The sequence below is a fragment of the Mauremys mutica genome, chromosome 1 (assembly GCF_020497125.1).
Source record: "Mauremys mutica isolate MM-2020 ecotype Southern chromosome 1, ASM2049712v1, whole genome shotgun sequence".
NCBI lineage: Eukaryota > Metazoa > Chordata > Testudines > Geoemydidae > Mauremys > Mauremys mutica.
The window spans coordinates 260880335-260901452 of NC_059072.1; the positions used below are offsets into that span (position 1 = coordinate 260880335).

General features: G+C 41.9%; 1 long non-coding RNA gene across 2 annotated transcripts in view; it reads right to left on the bottom strand.

Moving 5' to 3' along the window:
- Positions 1–2492: 2492 nt before the first annotated feature.
- Positions 2493–21118, bottom strand: part of LOC123353624 — a 40959-nt gene continuing 22333 nt past the window's right edge. Inside the window, exons 5-6 of one of the 2 annotated variants that reach the window (XR_006574540.1) lie at positions 3434–3513; positions 2493–2602 (exon numbers count right to left, since the gene is read on the bottom strand). This is a non-coding gene — a long non-coding RNA (uncharacterized LOC123353624). Of the gene's footprint in view, positions 2603–3433; positions 3514–18585; positions 18721–21118 lie in introns of those variants that run through there. The other variant, XR_006574542.1, reaches the window with a different exon arrangement.

Sequence of the window (21118 nt, forward strand, 5' to 3'; positions counted from 1 at the left end):
ATGAATAGGTCACACTGTCAGCATTAAACTTCATCTGTATGGTGCAGTTCAATCACATAATTTATTTAAGTCCTTCCAAGGCTCCTCCCAGTCTTCTCTAATCCTAACTAACCTAAATTAATTTTGTGTCATTTGCAAATGTTGCCATCTTAGTGCTCATTTCATTTTCCAAATCATTAATACTCATTCAGACCATTACTTTATAAGATAGTAAAGTCCCCTAACCCCACCAATACTAACTTTATAAAACAAGGATGCAAACCCTAAAGACATCAGCAGTCTCCAGGCACAAACCTCAGATATCATGTGCCCTCCTTACATGACACATTCCTTGTACTACAAATGTAGCTCTGCAATTTAGCTACAAACAGAAATTGCATTGCATGGATACCAAGACCCCAGTCTTCCAGTCAGATCTAGGCAAGCTGATCTCTGCATCTCACTGACTTTGTGTCCTGACTTCACTGGGGCTCCACATGAACTGAAGGGATCTGACTGCAGTATGGAGGGCACAGTTTTCTTAACAGATTCTTGGGATAGGGCTTGTTGAAGATGAAAGTCTAAAGAAATTATATCAACCATTTCTCCTTTATCCACTATTTTGCTGACACACACAGAGGAGATTCACCGTAGTAATGTAGCTGGTTGGAACGTTGTTGATTAAATACGGTGTTTCGTTGAAAATGAAACGTTTCATGCAGACATATTGGTTTCAGCATTTTGAATGGGAAGGTTTCTGAAGCCAGGTCTACACTACAAACGTACGTTGGTATAACTATGTCGCTCAGGGAGTGTGAAAAATCCACTCCCCGGAGCAACATAGTTATACTGACTTAACCCCCAATGTAGAAAGTGCTATATCAATGTTAGAGCTTCTCCCATTGACATAGCTACCATCTCTCATGTAGGTGGCTTCACTACACTGATGGGAGCTTTCCTGGCAGCAGAGTAGCATGTTCACTAAAGTGCTACAGCAGCACTGGTGCAGCTATTTAAGTGTACACCTGCCCTGGGTTCCAGGGCTCTCTGGTCACTTCTGATGAGAGACCGACCCGAATCAAAAACCCGCCCTTTTAATTTTGAAAACAGACATGTTTTGAAACCTTGAAAGGTGTGAAAACAGAATTGTTGTCCTCCAGCCAGCACTATCTGAAGCAGTGCTGGTTTGTCCCTAAACATTTGTGCTCCCCTGATTTCCAAGGCTCCTGAGGCCAGTTTGCCCCACAACATAATTTAAAACAGACTCCAGACTGACCTAAGTAGTAGGGGACCATTCCACCACCTGGTAATTGCCAGAATACAGCACATTGTGCCTACACCCCCCAGATAGTCAAACATTGATGAGGCTGAAAAGGGGTGGCAAACAGCCATCTATGCTGGCTTGACACCACTCAGGATTTCCCTATTCATGTAAAATCCTTTGCCACTTGGAACCATTGCATAGTCAGGAATTGTCCCCACAGTCTTTAACTATATGATCACATGCTATTTTTCAAGTAACACAATAAAATATCATTAGAGATGAAAGACATTTTTCAACCTAAATCTTTTGGTGCTGAAAAATGCATATTTGGGTCAACTGAAATATTTTGTGTATTTGTGTCTAATTTGCTGAATTATTTAAAAAAAAATAGAAAACATCTAAACATTTTATTTTTTCAATTCAAACTGACTTTTTAAATTTTACTTTCACTTAATTAAAAAAATACTGGAAAATGTGACAAAACATTTCCTTTTGGCTCAAACAAAATGTTTTGTTGTACTCAAAACTTTATTTGTCCTTCAATTTTTCCATTTGGCCACTGAACCGAAAAAATCAGTTTAGATGAATGTACGCAATTTTTTTGTGTACTACTCTGCGTATGCTAGACAAAGTTCAAGAAAGCTTTTTGTAAGAAAAGAATACACTTCCTTTCTTTCCATATACATTTTATTAAAGATTATAACACAGAAAAAAATGAAAAATTGCCCTGCCAGTGTCTAGGTTAAAGACTCATATTTTCTTTTGGGAATTTGAAGAAGGAGGTGGGCTGGAGAATGGAATGGAATTGTTATTATTCAAACATGAATGGGTGGGGAAGTGGCTAGCTATGATCTTTTCAATCCAACCCATTAAAGAAAATCAGCAATTCAGACTCCAAAGTTTGTCATACCAGTTTATGCTAGCCTGAGCTTACTTAACCATTAAATAACATATAAGAAAGTTAAACTGCAGCTACCAAATAGGAGAACATAATATCCTCTGAGCTTCTCATTTAATTTCATCTTCTGTGTCAGGATGCCAGTCTACCTCAAGTATTATTCTATTGATTATTATTTCACTTTTCTAAGCAATCTCCTGGTTTGTTCATTCTTGACAAGTAAATTGAGAGTTTCTGGTATAAAAAAAAAGAAAGCAAAACAGCATGTATTTTCATTCTAACTCAGACATGTGGAATATATTTATAAAGTTACTGGGTTAGGCAGTTCTAGGTAGACTCAGATTTTTCTCACCATAATGGATGAATATTTCCAAGGAATAGGGAAAGTGCCTGGTTCTGTTCTCACTGGTTTTATAACAGGGTAATTTCAATGGAATTGCTTCTCATTTAAACTGCTGTAACTGAGAAGAGAATATAGCCCAATATTTTTAACAGATAAGGGATAAAACATGGTCATTTTATATGTCCTGAATTGGGACTATTGGATTTGAATGCAGGTATAACTCTCTAAAGGCCTTGCTCTCGCTATTTATTGTATAGGGAGCCTAGAGCCCTAACTCAGGCTTTGTGAATCACAGTGTTGTTCCTGTGATGTTTTACCTAAAAGGTAGGCATTGTGTTGCTCAGCATCACACTGCCTAAGTTTCTTAGTGAAGCAAGCCACACATGGTCATCCTAATGCATCTAGCAGTGGTGTTAGACCAAATATCATCTGTTAACATTCAGGATCACTGACACAACAAGGCATACAAACATGGACATATGAATGGAAGGAGAATAGTGAGACAAAGATATACCTATCTCATAGAACTGGAAGGGACCTCAAAAGGTCATTGAGTCTAGCCCCCTGCCTTCACTAGCAGGACCAAGTACTGATTTTTGCCCAAGATCCCTAAGTGGTCTTCCTCAAGGATTGAATTCACAACCCTGGGTTTAGTAGGCCAATACTCAAACCACTGAGCTATCAATGAGTCTGATTTGCTAGTTTTTTTGCTATGCATCTCATTTCACCATATATCAATTAATTGACATCTGCTATGTTCTGTAAATGGATTATCAGCAAATGTGTAGCTTCCCATAGCTTACATATATGAATTTCTTACTAAATTAGTCAGCTGAGATTCAGACTCCTTGCAGTAGGAGGAAATCAGAATCAACACGCTTGATTCAAGAAAGAGATTGAGAAGTGCAGGAAGGAAAAAATCCAGGCCATTCAAAGCTGTATTACATACCATACATGCACACTAGTTTGGGGCACTGTAACAGCATGCTGTTCTTTGGAGCTTCTGTGTATGTCTCAACCCACTTGGCCCTATAAGGAAAGAGAAGAAAATGTATTTTCCTAGCAGGGACTGATGCCATCTGTAGTCACAAAGGGGTCACTTGACTATCAAAGTTAGCTGCCTATCTGCACTTCTGATCCCTCCTGGTCTCTTTGAATGCAGCCCCCATCTCTGGTCTTAGGCTTTGAGCTGTTACTTTTCTTGGGGTGGAGTCATGTGATTATCCCACTCTTATACCAGGTCCTGGGCTACTGTCCCCAGGTACTAGCCATGATTACCTCAGCAGGTCTGATCTAGGTTCAGTACCTGTAGTTCTCGTCTCTCCAGGAGCTGTGACAGTAGTACTCAATGACCAGAGAGCCTTCTTAAAGCAAAGTATTATTTATTTGGGTACTTTGAATGATTGATCTCAGGCATGAGTCAGCTTCCTTTAACTAGTAACCTTCCTCCCCCCCCACCCCTGCGGCAGAATGTGACACTGTCAAGACAGCAGAGTTCTGCTTGTGAGTAGAAGAAGTTGTTCATACTCTGCGTGAGCCTGAAAGACTCAGACATTCAGTTTAGGACAAATGATGTTTCAATATTTAACAAAAAGGGGAAACAGTATCATCTGGCCACATGAGTTCTAACATATTTCTGAGCTAAATCAGAACTGGAAATGCAAAATATATTGTTTGGGGACATTGTTTAGATATTTGAAACTCCCTAAAGAACTTTAAGACCATAAAGCAAGAAATAGATTACAGTGATGTGAAATGTAAGCTCCTCTGTGACCAGTATAATTCAACTAATAATTTTAATTATTTAGTTATTTTTAGAATACCAACTGTGAGAAGATCCAACAGAATGAGAAACTGATCTGTCTTAATCTTGCGAACTTCTGAGGTGCTATTATCAGGAACCCAGTACAATGTGGAGCACAACAGATGACAGAAGCCTCAGCAATACAACTGAATTGAATGCATGAGTTAGTAATGACTGTCAGAAAGACACTGCCCTACCAGACCTGTTATGGCCTCCTTAATGAAGAAAAGCTAAGAAGGTTCCTGGAGAGAAAGGAAAAGAGACTCTTCTTCATGTTGGAGAGAGACGGAGGGACAACATAAATAACTTTAGAACAGAGTCCTTAATAGCAGTGTACAAGGTTCAGGTCCATAAACCTCCTTAGTCTCAGCCATATTTTCTTTTATTTGCCTACAGGAAGAAAATAAAATGTGGCTTTTAAACAAGAACACTTGAAAGTGTCTGATTGATTGAGGCTTCTGCAAAGAATTGGATTTTAAAAGTGCACTTCCCACAATAACTCAGAGGGTCAAAGGAGAGCACTAATCCTTGTTACTGTCTTACATCCAAGTTCCATACTACCATGCCAACTACATCTCAAAAAGGAAATGTGAAACTTAGGCAGCAAGTCTAAACAAGCAGTGAAATAAGCCTTGGATCAGGAGAACTTCTTGCAGAACTGTGGGATTCACTGTGGGCTGGATAAAGGTGATTGCCGTTATCTGACTAGCTGTCCTTGAATTTCTTATGGAAACCATCTTGTAGAAGGTTGATAGGCCCCAAAGACAACATTTTTTTTAAATGGAGAGATGAAATTAGGATTCTAAAAATCAGTCAAATTAAATGGACTGATTTTTGAAAGTGTGGAGCACCCAAAAGCTCCCATTTACTTCAGAAGGACTTCAGCATTTTCAAAAATTGATCCATTTAATTAGAAGCTAAATATGGATTAAGTGGGCCAATTTAATGGCCCCATTTTTCACAAAAGTAACTCTGACCATATATTAAGCATTCTTAGGTCACTTGCGCTTATACTGCCTACCACTGAAATCTTATCACCTCACACATGGGTCTGTGCGATTTGACTCAGCCACCACTTTTCTATCCTCCCAGAAAAACAAACAACAACAACAACAACAGGTGTGCTGTTACAGCTACCCGAATTATTTGTTGCTGTAGTGGGGCATCTGCCCCACTCCTGGAGAACAGGGGTTAAAAGCTGCCGAGCTAAGCTGATTGGGGGAGCTCAATTAGGGCCCAGCTGGCCCTGATAACAGGGCTGGGGGCCAGGAGCCAGAGGAGTCTCACTCCAGCCCTGGAGGGAGAAGGGCTAGCTGCCTGAGAGGAAGGTACCTAAACTGGAGCAGTGCTGGGGAATAGGGCAAGGGAGCTGGGGAGCTCCAGCCTGGTAAAACCTCAGGCTGCAGGCCTTGTTGAAGGCCTACAGAGGTTCTGGGGCTGCAGAGATACAGCCTGGGAATAAGCAAAGGTCGCAGGTCCTAACTCCTTGCCAATGATGAGTGGCCATTACAGACTGCAGTCTGCCCCAGTGAGCAGGGGCTAGATGATGACTGGCAGTAGCCACTGAGGTAAAGTGGGTGAGAGGGTTGGGGGTTCCCCTGGGAGGGGAGACCCAGTGTGTGGGGGTACTGCAGTGGGCAGAACCCTGAGGTGAGGGACATGGGGGGCCTGAAACAGGCAAGATACCCTCCTGTAGGAGGTACTCCATATGCTGGAGAGCTAATTCCCAAGATGACCAGCAGGAGGCACTGCACCAGTGAGTCTTCTACCTTGCTACAGTTGCTAAGACTTTATTTGGTGAATTTAGCATTTTTCTTTAAATTAATTTTTTCTGGAATGTAGTTTTTTATTCAACTAGCACTGTAGATGTTTGAATGGTATTTGGCAAATGTTTTCAATTAGTTTTCTTCTGTTAATCACTGTCATAGTATGAAGCACTTTTTTTCCCCTCTCTTTCTCCAGCATCAGAGAGAACTTTAAATGCCATCTTTTGGATGAGAACAAACATAAGTTCAGGTCTTGATTACCTGTGGTTTTTTTTTTTCTTTAAAAAGAAGAGACTTTCTGTCAGAGGTGGAGGATTAGCACCAACATCCTTGATGAATTCCATTTTGGGGAAAATATATTTCTGAGGATCTCCCTGCAGTTTCTCTTGGATATAGTATTCTTTACTTCTCATTATAAGTGTTCTCTAGGGCTTCTTTTTCACAACTATAGATGTTCTGTTGCTCTGTCCCATTAAAGAGAAGGCACATTCCCCCTCAGCTGTGGGTGCATTTCAGGAATAGGTGAAGTGATCGTTCTATTCCAGTTTGTAAAATGTTCTGGGATCCTTCTGGAGAAGGCATTATAGAAATGTACAATTATCTCACCTGTCCTTAATTGTATATTCTGAGACTGTGCATAATATTGATAGAGGCATTGCTGCAGATGGAAGCATTGCTTATCTACAGTACCACAAATATGGTATAATTGGCATTCATAAAACAAAAAGCAAAGAATTCCAAACTCTGCCTTACAGATGAGGTAATCAAAGGGATAAGTGAGGAAGAAAGCTAACACAGAAAGATTGGTTTTGTCACAAATAGATAATAGAATAGATGGTGGTTTTTTAAAAGTTCACCTAAGCATGTTTTTACTAATTTCAGGAGGTAGTTGTTTAGCTCAGTGAAATACTTCACTTTTATTTAACTTTCATATTTATAAACTATTTTTCATGTAGGCATCATCACCTTAGCACACACCAAGTTGAAACTTTATAAACATTTTAGTTATTTTATAGCTACATATTGACAGATTGAATGAATCCAATTAGCCCTTTCCTGGTTTATTTCTTTTTTAATTAAAAAAAAAAGGCAAGGAAACAAAAATATCTTTGTTGCATGCAACAAAGTTACAACTTACAAAAGTGATACCAGTATTTTAAAAACTGTGGTAGGCTGAAAGGGAATTCTATTTGTCATACCTATCTTTGGTTAGTATTCACTTTCTTCTTTAGCTGTTGTAGGACACTTCTTACACATCCCACCTGAGAAAGGAGTGAAGATGTTTCTACAAAAGACCTCCAACCCTCAAAGATCTGTTGGACAAAACTAACACACTCAATTGCCTCAAAAAACACATCTCTGGCACTATGGCAGTCACAATGGGTCTTGCTGCCGTGTCTGAATTTAAGAATGCCTGGAAAGTTGTTTGTGCTAGGAAGTGGTCTTCAGAGATGACTGACCTAAATTGCTGCTGCTTGACTTCCAGTATAAAGTTAATAAATTCAGACCATTTAGAGTAATTGATGTGGTTGTATTTCGCCATCAAGGCCTCATAGTTGGTGATTCTGAACTGTAATGTTCAAACTTTCCCACTCTTTATCATAGAGGGTAGTCCTCAAACAGTGTTGCCTGCCTTGTTTGTTGTCTGCCTCTATCACTAATGAGTTTGGCTGGGGGTAGGAAAATAAAAATTCTAGTCCCTTTGATGAGACATAATACTATTTATCTGCCCTTACAATTCCTCCTACAATTAAAATGGGGGGTCTGCAAGATGGTCTTGGCAGGTTCCATGAGTGCTTCATTTATGGGAAGAGCAATTTTGGATGAGGCTGACATGTGCAATATGTCCAACAATGTGTGTTGGACTCAGCAACCTCCTCCAGGGGGATTTGGAGCATGTCTGATTCTTTTAAATAGCTCCTGAAATTGTTTAAAATGGTCTCCTGTTGCAGGCGGCAGAGGCATAATGGTCTTGTCTGGAGAGGATGAGGTGTTAGTTGGAGGAATGGCTTCCTGATCTAGAGCCTCTTCTATTTCCTCAAAAGTCTCTTCAGTGGGCTCGCGAGGTCCCATCTCTGACATTGATGGGGAACGTCTCTGTCTTTCCCTGAAGGTACTGGAGCGCTTGGAGTAATGTTGCCTATATACTGCCCACAGGTCCCAGTATGGCCATTGTTGCAGGAATAGCATTGATAGTGGCATCCATGGATGTCCATACCACCCCTGATGTCAGTTCTGGAACAGTATCCAGGCTGTTCCTGTAGCTCTGATCTGATGCTTCCCTGCATGGGTGAAGAGTGTTGGGATGAAAAACCTCTCAGTCCTCATCGTCTTCCTCCTCCCTAGAAAAAGGAGGGGAAGATCTGTTTGCTGGTGCGTGAAATGGTTCTGATGGTACCTATATAGCATCAGTGCAGAGAAGGGATGGCTCTGGTGCCACAGCAACTGTTAAATCCTTATGCCAGAGGAATTGTTGCTTTCTAACAGGTCTTGGTACTGATGGTGGCATCTGTAGTTGTTGCAGTACTGGGAATTGTTGTGGTGCTGGAAGAGTCGGTGTCCATGGTGTCTTTATTGAAGGAGGTAAATTAGTCTTCAGTGCTGGTGTCTCTGCACTATGTGTCACAGGACCAGAAGATGGTGCTGTAAGTTGAGGTGCTCGGTACTGTGATAGAAGAGGCAGTCTTGTCTCTACTGTCCCTCTGAGAACCTGCCCACTTAGGGTCTTTGGCTTTACTGGTACCAGCGGTAGCAGAAAATCCTGCTGACTTATAGGTACTTAGCTGTGGAGTGGTCAGTACTGATGATGTGGAGTGAGTTGAAGAACGTTCCTTGTTTAAGGCTGTCTTTGAAGGAAAAGTGGTAGCTCTTGTCTTCACTCTTCTTTTAGGATACAGGTCCCCCTCCCATGCAGAGTTGGCAAGGGAGGTCTGTCAAAAGCTGAGGAAGGTGACCAATGACCAGCAGGAGTTTGCAGTTCCAGGTCTGAGGCTGGGTGGAGAGATTTCTTCATAAGGATAAGTTTGAAGTTTAAGGTCCCTCACTTTCCTGTCACAGGCCTTAAGGTTCTGGCAATGGGTGCACTTCTGGGGAAGGTGCACGTCCCCCAAACAATGGACACACTGGAAATATCTGTCCAAAACTGGAATTGGTTCTCGGCAGGACAGGCAATGTTTAGAACCTGGGCATTCTCAGGTGAAATTATCCCTGAAAGTGATAACAAAAAGGTGTGTGTGTGTGTGTGTGTGTGTGTGTGTGTGTGTGTGTGTGTGTGTGTGTGTGTGTGTACATATATATAAATTTGGTAGGGGAAAGAAAGGAGATATGAAAACAAGTTCTAGCTCTTCTTCTGCTACTACTACTACTACTATACAGTTAATCCTAAATCTAGATCTGAGGTAAATCATGTAGAGCTCTGACTCAGACCAAGAGCAGTTGAAAAGGAACTGAGGTGGGGTTGGTCACACAGTGCTAGTTAACCGCCACTACAGATGTGAGATGGGGACAGGCATGTATGGCTCAGCCGGGTACTGCTGTCAAAATTCTCCAACTAAAGGCTCAGGAATGCACAATCACCTGAAGTGAAGCATCCATAGGGACATCCCTTGAAGAAGAATCAATTATTTCCATAATGCGTTCTTTGGCATCTGTCAATCATCCCCTCATTGTAAATTCCATTAACATGATTGGGGATATGCATGAGCACATCGGCAATTCAAGAGGAAAACAGAGGAGAGATGTGGCATTTGTCATAATATCTTTTGCTAAGAAGCCGAGCTGAAGATATCCAAAGAGAATCTCCAACTCTCCTAGGCCAGTAGTTATATCACAATTACATAGGACCTTGGGGGTGATGGTCAGGGACTGTAAATAAGGAGAAATTCTCAGGACTCCAGAAGTAGACATTTCTTTTCCTAGCATATCCTGTACCTATGTTCACATGTATTCAAGTTTTAAAAGCATCTGGCAGAGTGCTGTTTCCCCACCACTGCTACATGCTTTGAACTCCCTCTGGCTTGCTCATGCTTAACCAAGTCATGCCTTATCAAAATAAAACTAAAGATAATAATTCTTGGAAGGCAGTATGGCCCAAAACAGATCCTAGAAGTAGTGTATGTAATGATAATACATAAATACATAATTCCCACCAGGCAGAAATGTGCAATTAAGAAAATAACAGCAACAAAACCTTAATACTAACCACATATACCACATATACCCTTCTCAAATAAATAAATAAAGCAAAATTTCTTCTGATATTCTTTCTTCTCTGACAGTGACATTGATTATGAAATTAATCATATAGGATATTGCCTTAGCACTGGCTTCCATGAGTGAAGATGGGCAAGGATGCTATAAACTTGTTTGTAACTAGGGGTTCAGAGAGATGGGTGCTTCAGGCATTGAACACCTCTGAAGATCAGGCCATGTACTTCAGATGTGGTCTGCCTAGTACTTTGCAAGTTTCCTAGCACAATGGAACACTGATCCATTTGGGCCATAAGTGCTACTGCAACACAAATAACATACTCTTGCCCATGCAGAGATACAGGCCTCTTCAGACACTGCCTGAAGACTGTGCACACTACTTCTAGTCACCTAACACTACTCACCCACAAAGTGACATTCATCCCTGTGCAGTGGCCTTGCACAAGACTTAAGCTCCACTTAAATCCTGAAAACAGTGCTTAAGTGAATAGGTTTTTTTGCACAGGGGTGAAGTGGGTGGTGGAATAGGGCAGGGGGAGGGAAATCTGTGAGTGACGGGAAGGGGATGGGGCGGTGTGGGCGGGGGATGGGAAGGGGATAGGGGAATCACAGGGGGAAGTGGGAGCCCAGCATGTGATGTCCCCTCAGCAGCAGCTGGAGCTCCACCGTTAAGCAGGCCCATCGAACCCTCATCTTGACAAGTCCAGGTGAAGGGGGGGTAGGGCCCCTCCAACAAGCCCCCCACACCCAGACCCACATCCCACTGAGCCCCAACAATCTACACCTGGAGTCCCACCCCATCAAGCCCCATTCCCCCAGCAAACAACCCCCCCCATGAACCCCCACACCCAGACCCCCCAACCAAGCCCCATCTCCCCACCTCCAAGAGCCCCCGCTGAGCCCATCCACCATCACCTGGATCCATTTGTAAGTTGCAATTTCATGCATTTTTTTGTTTTGTTTTTGAGTGCAGTTATGAAAACCTTCAGAGCCTACATGTCCACTCAGTCCTACTTCTTGTTCAGCCAATCGCTAAGACAAACAGGTTTGTTTACATTTACAGGAAATAATGCTTCCCCCTTCTTATTTACAGTGTCACCAGAAATTGAGAACAGGCATTTGCATGGCACTTTTGTAGCCGACATTGTAAGTTATTTACATGCCAGATATGCTAAACATTCTTATGCCCCTTCATGATTCGGCCACCTTTCCAGATGATATGCTTCCATGCTGATGACACTCATTAAAAAAAATAATGCATTAATTAAATTTGTGACTGAACTCCTTGGGAGAGAATTGTATGTCCCCTGCTCTGTTTTACCCGCATTATGCAATATCTCACATGTTATAGCAGTCTCGGATGATGACCCAGCACGTGTTGTTCATTTTAAGAATGTAGATTTGACAAAACACAAAGAAGGCACCAATGTGAGATTTCTAAAGATAGCTACAGCAGTGGTTCTCAAACTAGGGCCACTGCTTGTTCAGGGAAAGCCTCCGGTGGGCTGGGCTGGTTTGTTTACCTGCCGCCTTTGCAGGTTCCTGGCTGTGGTTCGTGGCTCCAGGCCAATGCGGGCTGCAGAAAGTGGTGTGGGCCGAGGGCCCAAGGTTTAAGAATCTGAAGTGCCTTCCAAAATCTGAGAAGTACAAAGTGTGGAGCATGCTTTCAGAGGTGTTAAAAGAGGGGGAGTGATAGCTCAGTGGTTTGAGCATTAGCCTGCTAAACCCAGGATTGTGAATTCAATCCTTGAGGGGGCCACTTAGGAATGGGGGGCAAAATCAGTACTTGGTCCCGCTAGTGAAGGCAGGGGGCTGGACACAATGACTTTTCAGGGTCCCTTCCAGTTCTATGAGATAGGCATATCTCCATTTTTTTTTCACTCTGATGTGGAAACTACAGAACCCAAACCACCAAAAAAGAAAATCAACCTTCTGCTGGTGGCATGTGACTCAGATAATAAAAATGAACATGCATCGGTCCACACTGCTTTGGATTGTAATCGAGCAGAGCCTGTCATCAGCATGGATGCATGTCCCCTAGAATGGTAGCTGAAGCATGAAGGGACAGATGAATCTTTAGCGCATCTGGCACATAAATATCTTGCAACACTGGCTACAACAGTGCCATGCAAATGCCTGTTCTCACTTTCTGGAGACATTGTAAACAAGAAGTGGGCAGCATTATCTCCTGCAAAGGAATCAATTCTGAAGCACTTAGAGGAGAGGAAAGTGATCAGGAACAGTCAGCATGGATTCACCAAGGGCAAGTCATGCCTTACTAACCTAATTGCCTTCTATGAGGAGATAACTGGGTCTGTGGGTGAGGGGAAAGCAGTGGATGTGTTATTCCTTGACTTTAGCAAGCTTTTGATACGGTCTCCCACAGTATTCTTGCCAGCAAGTTAAAAAACTATGGGCTGGATGATTGGACTATACGGTGGATAGAAAGCTGGCTAGATTGTCGGGCTCAACGGGTAGTGATCAACGACTCCATGTCTAGTTGGCAGCTGGTTTAAAGTGGAGTGCCCCAAGGGTTGGTCCTGGGGCCGGTTTTGTTCAATATCTTCATTAATGATCTGGAGGATGGCGTGGACTGCACTCTCAGCAAATTTGCAGATGACACTAAACTTGGAGGAGTGGTAGATATGCTGGAGGGTAGGGATAGAATACAGAGGGACCTAGACAAATTAGAGGATTGGGCCAAAAGAAACCTGATGAGGTTCAACAAGGACAAGTGCAGAATCCTGCACTTAGGACGGAAGAATCCCATTCACTATTACAGACTAGGGACCGAATGTCTAGGAAGCAGTTCTGCAGAAAAGGACCTAGGGGTTACAATGGACGAGAAGCTGGATATGAGTCAACAGTGTGCCCTTGTTGCCAAGAAGGCTAATGGCATTTTGGGCTTTATAAGTAGGGGCATTGCCAGCAGATCGAGGGACGTGATCATTCCCTTCTATTCGATATTGGTGAGGCCTCATCTGGAGTGTTATCTTCAGTTGTGGGCCCCACACTACAAGAATGATGTGGAAAACTTGGAAAGGGTCCAGCGGAGGGCAACAAAAATGATTAGGGGGCTGGAGCACATGACTTATGAGGCGAGGCTGAAGGAACTGGGATTGTTTAGTCTGCGGAAGAGAAGAATGAGGGGGGATTTGATAGCTGCTTTCAACTACCTGAAAAGGGGTTCCAAAGACGATGGATCTAGACTGTTCTCAGTGGTACCTGATGATAGAACAAGGAGTAATGGTCTCAAGTTGCAGTGGGGGAGGTTTAGGTTGGATATTAGGAAAAACTTTTTCACTCAGAGAGTGGTGAAGCACTGGAATGGGTTACCTAGAGAGGTGGTGGAATCTCCTTCCTTAGAGGTTTTTAAGGTCAGGCTTGACAAAGTCCTGGCTGGGATGATTTAGTTGGGAATTGGTTCTGCTTTGAGCAGGGGGTTGGACTAGATGACCTCCTGAGGTCCCTTTCAACCCTGATATTCTATGATTCTATGAAATGTAATGTTACCAGATTTCCTAATTACTTTGGGGTATGCTCCTTTATTAGGGTTACTCTTCTGGGGGAGGAGGGGATTCTGTAATTCTATCAATGTACTGCTTGTGTCATACAGAGCTCTACTTCTTCCTGCTGCAAATTCCCTCCTGCAGGACCTAGGTTCCCCAGGGCTGGGTTCTTCCAGCCCCAGAATCAGATGAGCACGCGCGCGCGCACGCGCACACACACACACACACAAACACACACATATATTAAGAAAGTGCATCTGAGAGGACTGGGTTAATCCGCACTCCAAGCTGACCCGTTATATGTCCTTGGACTCAGTAGGCTGGGTTGAACATCATTTCCAAGCTGTCACCCTCATAGGCCCTTGGATTCAACGGGCTGGGTCGAACAGCACCTCCAAGTTGTCACCCTCATATGCGAGGGGCACTGCATCGGAATAGAGTATGCCTGAGCACGCTAGATCAAGCAGCACTTTCAATCTGCCACCCTTATATGCACCTGGACTCAGCAGGCTGGGTCGAGCAGCACTTCTAAGCTGTCACCCTCATATGTCCCAGGTTCAGCACATCCCTATCACCACTTTCATTTGTTCCAATTGTTCTGGTAGTAACTCACTTGATGAGCAAACCCCACAGGATTTTTGGGCACTGCAGGGATCTCTTAGCTTAGGTACAAGGATCGTTGCTGCAGAGTGAATGAGAGAGACAAAAAACACTCACCAGGGGAGGGAGGGAGAGAGAGAGAGAGAGAAGCAACCAGCTTATCTATGAAAGTTATTTTTTGCCAGGTAATAACCATAGGGGAGCCAAACAAACAAAACAGTTATAATCAAATTTAAGTTAGATTTAATATTATAAAAGTTTTACAGTTTTAGAAAACTATAACTGATCACACAAGTCAGGGTCTGAAGGCTACACCTAGGGTGAGAGAGAGAGCTGGGTTCTCATCACTCCATGAAGCTTGAATCGATCAGGGTTCCCAGGTGGTGGTGGTAGCTGATGGTCCAGAGTGTTGGAGACAGGAAGAGCCCCCAGCACAATCAGTCAGGAGAAGACGACCACCCAATAGAACTGATGCAGATTTTGGATCCAGGCGTCAGAGCACTTACTTGAGCATGGGTAGGGTTTTTTGTAGGGAAACAACAATGGTTCAAGGAAGAACACTAGATTTGTTTATGGATAAACTGATGGCTCAATGGAGTATACCAAAGTAGTTTTGTTCAGGGTAGACAATAGGAACTGATCATTCCTGGCTATGGGTGGTGTTCCTTGGCAGGAGCTCACAATGCAATTAGGGAGCTTCACTATTTTGGATACCAATAAAGGATTTATTACTAGAATTGGTCTGATAACTGCTGAGCGGGCATGTGCAGGCGGGTTCATTAAATCTGGAGCAGAGATCCCCCATCATGCAGTGCTTCCCTGCTTTTCTGGTCCCAGAGTTCAGTGCAGTTCTTGCCTTTGAATCTCTATTCTACATGCTGTATGCTAATGGAGAGGCATCTCTGTCTCATCTTTGATTCAAATGAGGCTAGGGGAATTTCCTTAATCCTGTCACCCTTATCCCAGGGGGTTAGGTATGTCTTCCACTGCCTTTTCATTACTTTTTGTAAGTCTTTCTTCTGATCGGTTTTGGTTCAAGCAGAGGCTTGAGCCCGGGAGAAGGTCTTTCGTGAGTCAGACAGGCTGGGTACTGCACCCTGATTCCCCAAGAACACAGAGCTGCTAGGTAACAGTGAATAAACTTGCTTGTCTGAGTGATTGGCTTAACAAGAAGTAGGACTGAGCAGACTTGCAGGCTCTAAAATTTTACAGTATTATTTTTAATTGTACATAATTCTACATTTGTACATTCAACTTTCATAATAAAGAGATTACATTACAGTACTTGTATTACGTGAATTGAAAAAATACTATTTCTTGTTTTTTACAGTGCAAGTACTTATAATAAAAAATAAATATCAAGTGAGCACTGTACACTTTGAATTCTATTTTGTAATTGAAATCAATATATTTGAAAATGTCATTCAAAATATTGAAATAAATGGTATTGTGTTATTGTTTAAGAGTGCGATTAATCGCGTGATTAATCACGATTAATTTTTTTAATCACTTGACAGTCCTAGTCATAACGCAAAACAACTTTATTTTGTAGAACATCTTTCATAAAACCTATAGTACAGAATTATTTACAGAGTCAGATAGTGAACTAGAGCAGGGGGAAAGAGAGAGAGTTTAGTAGCGCTAAGCAAAGGGTGAGGAGGCGTATGGGTGAGGAGGTGTGTTTTGAGCTGAGATTTGCAGCAAGAGCCTTTGATGCAAAGAGGTACAGGAAGTGGTTAATGTGCAAGCTCCCCTCTCCCCCATGCGACACTGAAAACGGAGCCTTCAGTGAATGTGAAGGGAGAACCTATCCAGGAAATCTGAAGCATCAGATTGGCAGGTGGTGAGTCCATAACCTGGGCCAGGAACTGTGGGAGGAGGGGTGGCAGGGGAGAAAATAAACTTCTAATTATTTTGTGATTTGCTTTAATTTAAATCAGAGTCTAATTTGTTGTCACATGGGATTAAGAATGGCTGCACAAACAATTGTAATGAATTCAGGGTGTTTCAAAGCCAAAGGCTAAACCTGGATTTATCATTGGCATGTGCTTTATTAAGCTTTCTAGCCGATGCGGGGCTTTTTTCTTTTCTTTTTTTTCACCCAGAAAATTCCCTGCTTTACAGTAAGCTAATGAGAAATAAATAAAAATGAAGCAAGTCTCAACTTAAATTGAGGTACTATATTTGGATGGGTATTTCAAAGTCATGCCAAACTCATATAGTCATGCCATAAGCAGCTGTACCTTACTCCATGTCATTTCGTATTTTTCTGTCTGAGCAAAGAGAAAAACTGTTCTCCACTATAACATTGATTTGGACCTAATCTGGAATAGCCTTTTTTATTAATATTATACTAAACCTCAGGAAATGATGTCATAGGGCACATATTAGTGCCAAAATACATATGAAGTCAGTTGATTCCATTTATTAAGACCATACAAGGCCTTTGACCCTTTTACAGTGCACAGGAATTGGGCCAGCTGGCTTACAGATATTCTTTTCTACTAAATCTGCTCACTCATATCTGTTAGCAACTTTTCATTTCATCAGGGCACAGGGAGTACCAGAATCATAGCAGAGTTTAGCCTGATTATACTTAGACGGCAGGGCTGGCCAGTAGAAATGCATATTGCGTTGTCATAATGACATGTTCATTATAGGTGACTGCTAACAAACTCTCTGCTTTTTTAAGGTAGGTCAATCTTATACAGCTGAGAACCTGGAAATAATCAAAACAGGAGTCAGTTCTGCAAACCCACATTCCTTTATAGGCCAGAAAACTTTATTTGGCAGGAGCTTGTCACTGGCAAACATCACCTGAGTACAAAACCATTTATGTATGAAATTTCAAAAACTTGTATAGGCACAAATCCCTTTATGTGGTGCAAATGGGAGACAGGGGTGTAAATGATTTTCAGAGAGGTTGTCTGGATGCTTGCACAGCATATGCATGACAAAAGATAAGAGGGTGCATATGGACTGTTTTAGTGGACTGAACCCCACACTTCCTGAAGCCTATATACATACATAGCAGACATATTCCATACAAACAAACACAATCTACGTGTTGCATGAATGGGTTGGCTGTTTGCAGCTCCAAGAAGAACTTTATTGGTAGTGGCACTACTCAGGGCTCTTGTCAGGATTCCTTCCTTCTAAGGAACTGCAGCTCACCAAGCTGAGGGCTGTGATGCTGGTAAACCAAGTGCCAGTTCTGGCGAAGGCCATACGTGTTAGCCAAGAACTGACAAACTCATAGCTGGAAACCAAATCAGCTCACCTGTTAGTTCTATTCACAATAGGTACTAGTCTTATAAGAATGTATCAAGTGTTTAGACACTTGTAAGTTGCTGCATGCATTAATCTCACTTGCAATGTCTATACTCCAGGCTATTAGGAAATATGTAAGTTTTGCTTTTAATTTTGAAATATTTTGCTCTGAATTTGTGAATCCAGGCATGGGAATCATCCCCCTTCTGCCCATTCAGGAAGCCTATCAAGATTAAAGAGGCCATTAAGAAACACTGGGACACAAAAGATTGGCGAGTGGTCCTATCCCATCTTGGAAATGCTAAGTACAAGAGAGGTCACTTCATAGACTGGAAATGTAAGGTCATGGTTACAGTACAGAATTATATTGACCTAAGTTATGTCAGCATATAGCCACCACAGTAACTAAACCGCTTCTTGTGTGTCCACACTAAGCTCCTTGTGTCAGCGGTGTGCATCCTCTCTAGAAGCGCTTGTACCGACTGTAGTGTCAGTGTGGGGCATTGTGGAATGGCTTCATAAGCAGTGCAGTGTCTACATTGACACCACGGTTGACCTAACTACATCGACAGTGACTGTACGCCTCTCGGGGAGATGCAGTAATTAAGTTGGCATAGTGGCACAGTTATGTGATTTTTAAAGTAAGTGACCATTTACCACTAAGTCCAACTTGCCTCGATGGCAAAATAGATTGGAAAACCTAAGGAGACTATCTGTAACTCCATGGTAAAACTGATATATTGATCCAAGAGTTCACATTTGCTAGTTAGATGGTGAAATCTAATTATAGAACATACTAATAATTTGGGGTGTCTGCCCTGTTTTTGATAGTCTGCCCTAAGGTAAGCACTCATGGTCATGAGCCACTCCAGACAGCGTGATAAGGGCATCATGATCCAGGGAAGATAGTTACTAGGTAAGTATTGATACAACATTGTACTTACTCATTTATACAATTCTCTAATGGCTTATTACGTTAAAATTTCCTTTACGGGAGACAGATGCTTCCCTCTTCACTTCTGGTTTATGTTGTCAGTACATCACCCCCATACTCTTGCAGAAGAGAAATTCATCTCAGCTTTTAAGGACCACCAGATATGAGAGAGAGACAGAGAGAGGGAAAGAGAGGGAGAGAGATTGAACTAGTTAGTTTATGGTGTTCTCAAGATTCTGTTCAGATGTCTTGACTAGTCAGGTAAGAGACCCTTATATAGACCTGAGAGGGCCAATATATGATATTCCTGGACTATTCTGCACTTTACACCATTGCCATGAATGTGGGGGCTGGGAGAGACACCCTTGACTGATGAGTGTGATTTTGCTAGGTTCAACTCTGATAAAACCAAGAAGTAAGAAGAAGAGTTGTGCAGGAGTCCTGAATGCACTGATGTCAAGGGCTCTGATCCTTTGAGGAAAATATCTGAGATAAGCTGCAAATTAAATAACACATAAAAAGAAATAAACATCTAGAATCATCATCAGCGACAAGCTGGAACCTAGGACAATACCTAGATTTCCAATCACATTGCGAAATCACCCAGACAATAGTCACTGACTTCTTTTCACCCTGAATAGCTTCACTTTTTGTTCTTAACATCCTGCCACTGCCTGGCTTGCCTGCCTCTTCACTGCTCAGCTTCATTCACACCCGCCCACCATGCATCTCACCTGTCTCATTCCTCTTGCTACTTCTATCTCATCATCCTCTCTCTTCCCTCCTTCCCCTTCACTTTGTCTCCATCTCACCTTCTCTCCTTACTCTTGACAGCTTTCCTCCCATGAACACTGCTTCTTTCTCACTTGCCCAGTTTTCCTTCCACTATCTCTAGCCTGCTGTCACCAAACACTCTGAAATCACTGGGTAATACTTAGTGTCTGAGGGATTTTTGTGGTTGTTGAGGAAATAGAATCTTTAAGAAACATGCCAGATTAAACCAAATAACTACAGGCCCTTTTTGTTTGAACCTCAACCTTCCTTCTAGTATCACCCCCACCCTTCTCTTGTTGTCTTCCTTGTTCTGTTTTGTCTAATCTTAGTCCTGTTCTTCAAAGTAGGAGCCACTTACCTGTGTAAAGTTATATGTGTAAGTGCTTCCAGGATTTGGGACTTAGATTGTAAAAATAATCAGGCTGTGGCCAACATTTCTTTGTTTTATAAAGTTCCTAGCATCAATATTAATAATATTAATAGTTGCAAAAAAGTGCTACTCTGAGATGCAGCTATTCAGACATACAAAGGCTCTACACTGTGCATGCACTCAAGTTCATAGCACACCCAGGTATTAGTCAGACTATTGCCAGAGCTATTTTTTTTAGCAAACCTAAGCACTCATATAAATCTTTTCTAAAGAGATAAATGTCTGTTTCTTTGAAACGTTGTTTTTTTTTTGCTTTATAGGCTGGAATGAATAAATAAGAAGGCCAACAAAAATAAAAATGGATACTTATAAATGACATGTGAATAGAATGCCAGATCTCCACCCCATGTTAAATAGCTGTTATACAGACAAGTGAGTTCACCAACCCACACAGTGAAGGGGATTAGATGATGAATTTTGTTGTTTACATACACAGAGATTTGGGATCCCCAGTGGAATTCACAAACTACATTTTAAATCCTTTAAATCTTTGTCACTGCTGCTTACTTTCATCTCATCTCCTAAATGGAATGTTAAAACAATGAATATCAAGGGAGATTTTAAAATTCACTGTAGAAAAATAGGGCACTCAGCAGTTTTCAAAACCAGGTATAGAAGAGCTGGTGTTACTAACAATGCCTCCTAGATTAAATTTTAAATGTGCTCTGAATAAAGAGTTTATAGCAGGTGGCTCAGGCTTAGAACAGCAAGTTTTACTTAAAGTTGGCTTATAGATGCTATCTTTCTTAGTAAGTCAATGGTTTCTTGAGCCTTCTGACTCATCATCGGGTAGTTGTACACTTTCACAATAGCTTGAAGCTTTACTCAGCCTTAATAACACTGTTCCATTCAGTACAGTTAAAAAGATCCTTACGCTAGCATGAGATTTATTGTTCTTGCAATAAGTGACTTTACAGGATTCGCTTTCACTTACACTAGTGTAACTCCTTTGAGTTCAATGGGGTTACTCCTGATTTTACACTAGTGTAAATAAGAAGAGAATCAAGCTCAGAATATGTAAAATTGATCTTTCAGTGGCAAAGATTTTGTCTTCAGGTACTTCTGTAGTAGTTTCCTTAACCTAAAGGTGTACTGCCAATGGTGAAACTGCTGAAATGCCATAAAAGCTAGCCTGGTAAGTAGTAGGAATCAGAAAATTTTCAAAACAGTGCTACCAAAAACCATATTTAAGACTGCAATGTTTGTTTTTCCACTTTAAATATCAGAAACTTTCACCCAAGTCAGTGAGTCATTGTGTGTGTTAGGTCTGTCCCAATGGGATTTAAACTTATGCTTTCATTCTATACCAGGGGTCGGCAACCTTTCAGAAGTGGTGTG